Here is an 8499-nt window from a genome sequence, read left to right as displayed (position 1 = left end):
ACTACTATGTGGGCTTCGAGAAGCCAGATGCTGACTTGTAACATTACTACGATGTGGGCCCCGAGAAGCCAGATGCTGACTTGTAACATTACTACTATGTGGGCCCCGAGAAGCCAGATGCTGACTTGTAACATTACTAAGATGTGGGCCCCGAGAAGCCAGATGCTGACTCTTAACATTACGGTATTATGTACCCGAGAAGCCAGATTGTGACTTGTAACATTACTACTATGTTGGCCCCGAGAAGCCAGATTGTGACTTGTAACATTACTACTATGTGGGCCCCAAGAAGCAAGATGCTAACTCGTAACATTACTTTGATGTAGGCCCAGGGAAGCCAGATGCTGACTTGTAACGTTACTTTGATGTAGGCCCTCGGAAGCCAGATGCTGACTTGTAACAGTAGGCCTACTACGATGTTGGACCCGAGAACCCAGATGCTGACTCGTAACATTACTACTATCTTGGACCCGAGAACCCAGATGCTGACTCGTAACATTACTACTATGTGGGGCCCGAGAAGCCAGATGCTGACTCGTAACATTACTACTATGTTGGCCCTGGTAAACCAGATGCTGACTTGTAACATTACTACTATGTTGGACCCGAGAACCCAGATGCTGACTCGTAACATTACTACTATATTGGCCTTGGTAAACCAGATGCTTACTTGTAACATTACTACTGTGTGGGTCCCGAGAAGCCAGATTGCGACCTGTAACATTGCTACTATGTTGCACCCGTGAATCCAGATTGTGACTCGTAACATTACTACTATGTGGGCCCCGAGAAGCCAGATGCTGACTTGTAACATTACTTTGATGTAGGCCCCGAGAAGCCAGATGCTGACTCTTTACATTACAATAATGATGTACCCGAGAAGCCAGATTGTGACTTGTAACATTACTACTATGTTGGACCCGAGAAGCCAGATTGTGACTCGTAACATTACTACTATGTGGGCCCCGAGAAGCCAGATGCTGACTCGTAACATTACTACTATGTGGGCCCCGAGAAGCCAGATGCTGACTTGTAACATTACTACGATGTGGGCCCCGAGAAGCCAGATACTGACCTGTAACATTACTACTATATTGGACCCGAGAAGTCAAATGCTGACTTGTAACAAAACTACTATGCGGTCCTCGAGAGGCCAGATGCTGACTTGTAACATTACTACTATGTTGGACCAGAGAAGCCACATGCTGACTCATAGCATTACTACTATGTGGGCACCGAGAAGCCAGATTGTGACCTGTAACATTACTACTATGTTGGCCCCGAGAAGCCAGATTGTGACCTGTAACATTACTACTATGACGGACCCGAGAAGCCAGATTGTGACCTGTAACATTACTACTATGTTGGCCCCGAGAAGCCAGATTGTGACCTGTAACATTACTACTATGTTGGACCCGGGAAGCCAGATTGTGACTCGTAAGATTACTTAAATCTGGGCCCCGAGAACCCAGATGCTGACTCGTAACATTACTACTATGTGGTCCCAGAGAACCCAGATGCTGACTCGTAACATTACTACTATGTGGTCCCAGAGAACCCAGATGCTGACTCGTAACATTACTACTATGTTGGACCCGAGAACCCAGATGCTGACTCGTAACATTACTACTATGTTGGCCCTGGTAAACCAGCTTCTGACTGGTAACATTACTACTATGTTGGCTCTGAAAAGCCAGATTCTGACTCGTAACATAACTACTATGTGGACCCCGAGAAGCCAGATGCTGACTTGTAACATTACTATGATGTGGGCCCTGAGAAGCCAGATGCTGACTTGTAACATTACTAATATGTTGGCCCCGAGAAGCCAGATGCTAACTCGTAACATTACTTTGATGTAGGCCCAGGGAAGCCAGATGCTGACTTGTAACGTTACTTTGATGTAGGCCCTTGGAAGCCAGATGCTGACTTGTAACGTTACTTTGATGTAGGCCCAGGGAAGCCAGATGCTGACTTGTAACATTACTTTGATGTAGGCCCAGGGAAGCCAGATGCTGACTTGTAACATTACTACGATGTGGGCCCCGAGAAGCCAGATGCTGACTTGTAACATTACTACGATGTTGGCCCCGAGAAGCCAGATTGTGACTCGTAACATTACTACTATATTGGACGCGAGAAGCCAAATTGTGAATCGTAACATTACTATTATTAGGGCCCCGAGAAGCCAGATTGTGACTCGTAACATTACTACCTTATTGTAATCGAGAAGCCAGATTTTCACCTGTAACATTATTACTATGATGGACACGAGAAGCCAGAATGTGACCAGTAACATTACTATTATGTTGGATCCGAGAAGCCAGATTGTGACTCGTAAGATGACTTCTATGTGGGCCCCGAGTATCCAGATGCTGACTTGTAACATTACTACTATATAGTCCCCGAGAACCCAGATGCTGACTTGTAATTTTAGTACTATGTGGGCCCCTTTAAATCCAGATGCTGACATGTAATATAACTACGATGAGGGCCCCGAGAAGCCAGATGCTGACTCTTAACATAACGATAATGATGTACCCGAGAATCCAGATTGTGACTTGAAACATTACTAATATGTTGGACCCGAGAAGCCAGATTGTGACTCGTAACATTACTAATATGTGGGCCAAGAGAAGCCAGATGCCGACCTCTAATATTACTACGATGAGGGCCCCGAAAAGCCAGATGCTGATATCTAACATTACTACTATGTGAGCTCCAAGAATCCAGTAGTTGACTCGTAACATTACTAATATATTGAACGCGAGAAGCCAAATTGTGAATCGTAACATTACTAATATCTGGGCCCTGATAAGCCAGATGCTGACTTGTAACATTACTATTATTTCGGCTTCGAGAAGCCAGATACTGACCTGTAACATTACTACGATGTTGGACCCGAGAAGCCAGATTGTGACCTGTAACATTACTACTATGTTGGCCCCGAGAAGCCAGATTGTGACCTGTAACATTACTACTATGACGGACCCGAGAAGCCAGATTGTGACCTGTAACATTACTACTATGTTGGCCCCGAGAAGCCAGATTGTGACATGTAAGTAACATTACTAGATTATGTAACATTACTACTATGTGGAGAAACCAGATTGTGGCTCTTAACATTACTACGATATGGGCCCCGAGAAGCCAGATGCTGACTCGTAACATTACTACTATGTGGTCCACGAGAATCCAGATGCTGACTCGTAACATTACTACTATGTTGGCCCTGAGAAGCCAGATTCTGACTCGTAACATTACTACTATGTGGTCCCCGAGAATCCAGATGCTGACTCGTAACATTACTACTATGTGGGCCCCGAGAAGCCAGATGCTGACTCGTAACATTACTACTATGTTGGCCCCGAGAAGCCAGATGCTGACTTGTAATATTACTACTATGTGGGCCCCGAACATTACTATTATTTGAGCCCCGAGAAGCCAGATGCTGACTTGTAACATTACTACGATGTTGGACCCGAGAAGCCAGATTGTGACCTGTAACATTACTACTATGTTGGACCCGAGAAGCCAGATTGTGACTCGGAACATTACTACTATGTGGGCCCCCAGAGAAGCCAGATGTGACTCTGTAACATTACTACTATGTTGGCCCCGAGAAGCCAGCCAGATGTGACTTGTAACATTACTACTATGTGGTCCCCGAGAAGCCAGATTGTGACTTGTAATATTACTAATATGTTGGACCCGAGAAGCCAGATTGTGACTCGTAACATTACTACTATGTGGGCCCCGAGAAGCCAGATGCTGACTCGTAACATTACTACTATGTGGACCCCGAGAAGCCAGATTCTGACTTGTAACATTACTATGATGTGGGCCCTGAGAAGCCAGATGCTGACTTGTAACATTACTACTATGTGGGCCCCAAGAAGCCACATGCGCATTTGTAACATTACTACTATGTGGGCCCCAAGAAGCAAGATGCTAACTCGTAACATTACTACTATGTTGGCTCTGAAAAGCCAGATTCTGACTCGTAACATTACTACTATATTGGCCTTGGTAAACCAGATGCTTACTTGTAACATTACTACTATGTGGGCTTCGAGAAGCCAGATACGGACTTGTAACATTACTACGATGTGGGCCCCGAGAAGCCAGATGCTGACTTGTAACATTACTACGATGTTGGCCCCGAGAAGCCAGATGCTGACTTGTAACATTACTAAGATGTTGGCCCCGAGAAGCCAGATGCTGACTAGTAACATTACTAAGATGTGGGCCCTGAGAAGCCAGATGCTGACTTGTAACATTACTACGATGTGGGCCCCGAGAAGCCAGATGCTGACTTGTAACATTACTACGATGTTGGCCCCGAGAAGCCAGATTGTGACTCGTAACATTACTACTATATTGGACGCGAGAAGCCAAATTGTGAATCGTAACATTACTATTATTAGGGCCCCGAGAAGCCAGATTGTGACTCGTAACATTACTACTATATTGTAATCGAGAAGCCAGATTTTCACCTGTTGCATTACTAATATGATGGACACGAGAGGCCAGAATGTGACCAGTAACATTACTACTATGTTGGATCCGAGAAGCCAGATTGTGACTCGTAAGATAACTTCTATGTGGGCCCCGAGAATCCAGATGCTGACTTGTAACATTACTACTATGTGGTCCCCGAGAAGCCAGATGCTGACTTGTAACATTACTACTATGTGGGCCCCGAGAAGCCAGATGCTGACTTGTAACATTACTACTGTGTGGGTCCCGAGAAGCCAGATTGTAACTCGTAACATTACTAGTATGTTGGAGCAGAGAGGCCAGATGCTTACTTGTAACATTACTGCTATGTTGGACCCGAGAAGCAACATGCTGACTTGTAACATTACTACTATGTGGGCCCCGAGAAACTAGATGTTGTCTTTTAACGTAACAACTATGTTGGACCCGAGAAGCCAGATTGTGACTTGTAACATTACTAATATGTTGGACCCGAGAAGCCAGATTGTGACTCGTAACATTACTACTATGTGGGCCCAGAAAAGCCAGATGCTGACTCATAACATTACTACTATGTGGGCCCCGAGAAGCCAGATGCTGACTCGTAGCATTACTACTATGTAAGACTTGTAACATTACTACTATGAGAAGCCAGATTCTGACTCGTAACATTACTACTATATTGGACACGAGAAGCCAAATTGTGACACGTAACATTACTAAGATGTGGGCCCTGAGAAGCCAGATGCTGACTTGTAAGAGTACTACATTGCGGGCTCCGAGAAACTAGATGTTGTCTTGTAACATTACTACGATGAGTGCCCAGAGAAGCCAGATTGTGACCTGTAACATTACTACTATGACGGACCCGAGAAGCCAGATTGTGACCTGTAACATTACTACGATGTTGGACCAGAGAAGCCAGATTGTGACCTGTAACATTACTACTATGTTGGCCCCGAGAAGCCAGATTGTGAGCTGTAACATTACTAGTATGTTGGACCCGAGAAGCCAGATTGTGACTCGTAACATTACTACTATGTGGTCCCAGAGAACCCAGATGCTGACTCGTAACATTACTACTATGTTGGACCCGAGAACCCAGATGCTGACTCGTAACATTACTACTATGTGGGCCCCGAGAAGCCAGATGCTGAATCATAACATTACTACTATCTGGGCCCTGAGAAGCCAGATGCTGACTTGTAACATAACTACTAGGTGGGCCCCGAGAAGGCAGATGCTGACTCGTAGCATTACTACTATGTGGACCCCGAGAAGCCAGATGCTGACTCGTAACATTACTACTATGTTGGCCCTGGTAAACCAGCTTCTGACTGGTAACATTACTACTATGTTGGCTCTATTATTAGGGCCCCGAGAAGCCAGATGCTGACTCTTAACGTAACGATAATGATGTACCCGAGAATCCAGATTGTGAGTCGTAACATTACTACTATGTGGACCCCGAGAAACCAAATGTTGACTTGTAACATTACTACTATGTGGGCCCCAAGAAGCCACATGCTGACTTGTAACATTACTACTATGTGGGCCCCGAGAAGCCAGATGCTGACTTGTAACATTACTACGATGTTGGCCCCGAGAAGCCAGATTGTGACTCGTAACATTACTACTATGTTGGACCCGAGAAGCCAGATTGTGACTCGTAACATTACTACTATGTGGGCCCCGAGTAGCCAGGCTCTGACTCGTAACATTACTACTATGTGAGCCCCGAGAAGCCAGATGCTGACTTGTAACATTACTACTATGTGGGCCTTGAGAAGCTTGATGCTGACTTGTAACGTTACTATTATGGCAGATGCTGACTTGTAACATTACTACTATGTGGGCTCTAAGAAGCCAGATGATGACCTTTAACATTGCTACGATGAGGGCCCCGAGAAGCCAGATGCTGACTCTTAACATTACTACTATGTGGGCACCGAGAAGCCAGATTGTGACCTGTAACATAACTACTATGTTGTACCCGAGAAGCCACATGCTGACTTGTAACATTACTACGATGTGGGCCCCGAGAAGCCAGATGCTGACTTGTAACATTACTACGATGTTGGACCCGAGAAGCCAGATTGTGACCTGTAACATTACTACGATGTGGGCCCCGAGAAGCCAGATGCTGACTTGTAACATTACTACTATGTGGGCTTCGAGAAGCCAGATACGGACTTGTAACATTACTACGATGTGGGCCCCGAGAAGCCAGATGCTGACTTGAAACATTACTAATATGTTGGACCCGAGAAGCCAGATGCTGACTCGTAACATTACTACTATGTCGGCCCCGAGAGGCCAGATGGTGACTTGTAACATTACTACGATGTTGGACCCGAGAAGCCAGATTGTGACCTGTAACATTACTACTATGTGGGCCCCGAGAAGCCAGATGCTGACTTGTAACATTACTACTATGTTGGCTCTATTATTAGGGCCCCGAGAAGCCAGATGCTGACCATTACTACTATGAGAACTTGTAACATTACTAGATGTGGGACCCGAGAAGCCAGATGCTGACTCATAGCATTACTACTATGTGGGCCCCGAGAAGCCAGATACTAACTTGTAACATTACTACTATGTGGGCTCGGAGAAGCCAGATGCTGTCTTGTAACATTACTACAGAAGCCAGATTGTGACCTGTAACATTACTACTATGACGGACCCAAGAAGCCAGATTGTGACCTGTAACATTACTACTATGTGGACCCGAGAAGCCAGATGCTGACTCATAGCATTACTACTATGTTGACACCGAGAAACCAGATGCTGACTTGTAACATTACTATTATGTGGGCCCCGAGAAACTAGATGTTGTAACATTACTAACTGTGTGGACCCCGAGAAGCCAGATTGACTGAACATTACTACTATGTGGGCCCTAAGAAGCCACATGCTGACATATAACATTACTACTATGGGAGCCCCGACAAGCCTGATGCTGACTCATAACAATTCTACTATGTTGGACCCGAGAACCCAGATGCTGACTCGTAACATTACTACTATGTTGGCCCTGGTAAACCAGCTTCTGACTGGTAACATTACTACTATGTTGGCCCCGAGAAGCCAGATTGTGACATGTAACATTACTACTATGACGGACCCGAGAAGCCAGATTGTGACCTGTAACATTACTACTATGTTGGACCCGAGAAGCCAGATTGTGACTCGTAAGATGACTTCTATGTGGGCCCCGAGTATCCAGATGCTGACTTGTAACATTACTACTATGTGGGCCCCGAGAAGCCAGATGCTGACTCGTAGCATTACTACTATGTGGACACCGAGAAACCAGATACTGGCCTGTAACATTACTACGATGTGGGCCCCGAGAAGCCAGATGCTGACTTGTAACATTACTACGATGTGGACACCGAGAAGCCAGATTCTGACTTGTAACATTACTACTATGAGGGCCTCGAGAAGCCAGATGCTGACTTGTAACATTACTACTATGTGGGCCCCGAGAAGCCAGATGCTGACTCGTAGCATTACTACTATGTGGGCCCCGAGAAGCCAGATGCTGACTTGTAACATTACTACTATGTGGGCCCCGAGAAACTAGATGTTGTCTTTTAACGTAACAACTATGTTGGACCCGAGAAGCCAGATTGTGGCTCGTAACATTACTACTATGTGGGCCCCGAGAAGCCAGATGCTGACTTGTAACATTACTACTATGTGGGCCCCGAGAAGCCAGATCCGGATTTGTAACATTACTACGATGTTGGACCCGAGAAGCCAGATGCTGACTCGTAACATTACTACTATGTTGGCTCTGAAAAGCCAGATTCTGACTCGTAACATTACTACTATGTAGGACCCGAGAAGCCAGATGCTGACTCGTAGCATTACTACTATGGGGACAACGAGAAGCCAGATTGTGACTCGTAAGATTACTTCTATGTGGTCCCCGAGAACCCAGATGCTGACTCGTAACATTACTACTATGTTGGCCCTGAGAAGCCAAATTGTGACTCCTAACATTACTACTAT

Source organism: Ylistrum balloti, unplaced genomic scaffold, assembly GCF_031769215.1.
Source record: "Ylistrum balloti isolate Yb309-2 unplaced genomic scaffold, AGI_CSIRO_Ybal_v1 Utg369914, whole genome shotgun sequence".
Taxonomy (NCBI): Eukaryota; Metazoa; Mollusca; class Bivalvia; order Pectinida; family Pectinidae; genus Ylistrum; species Ylistrum balloti.
The sequence above is the reverse complement of the archived record's forward strand: the minus strand, read 5'-3'. Positions refer to the sequence as shown.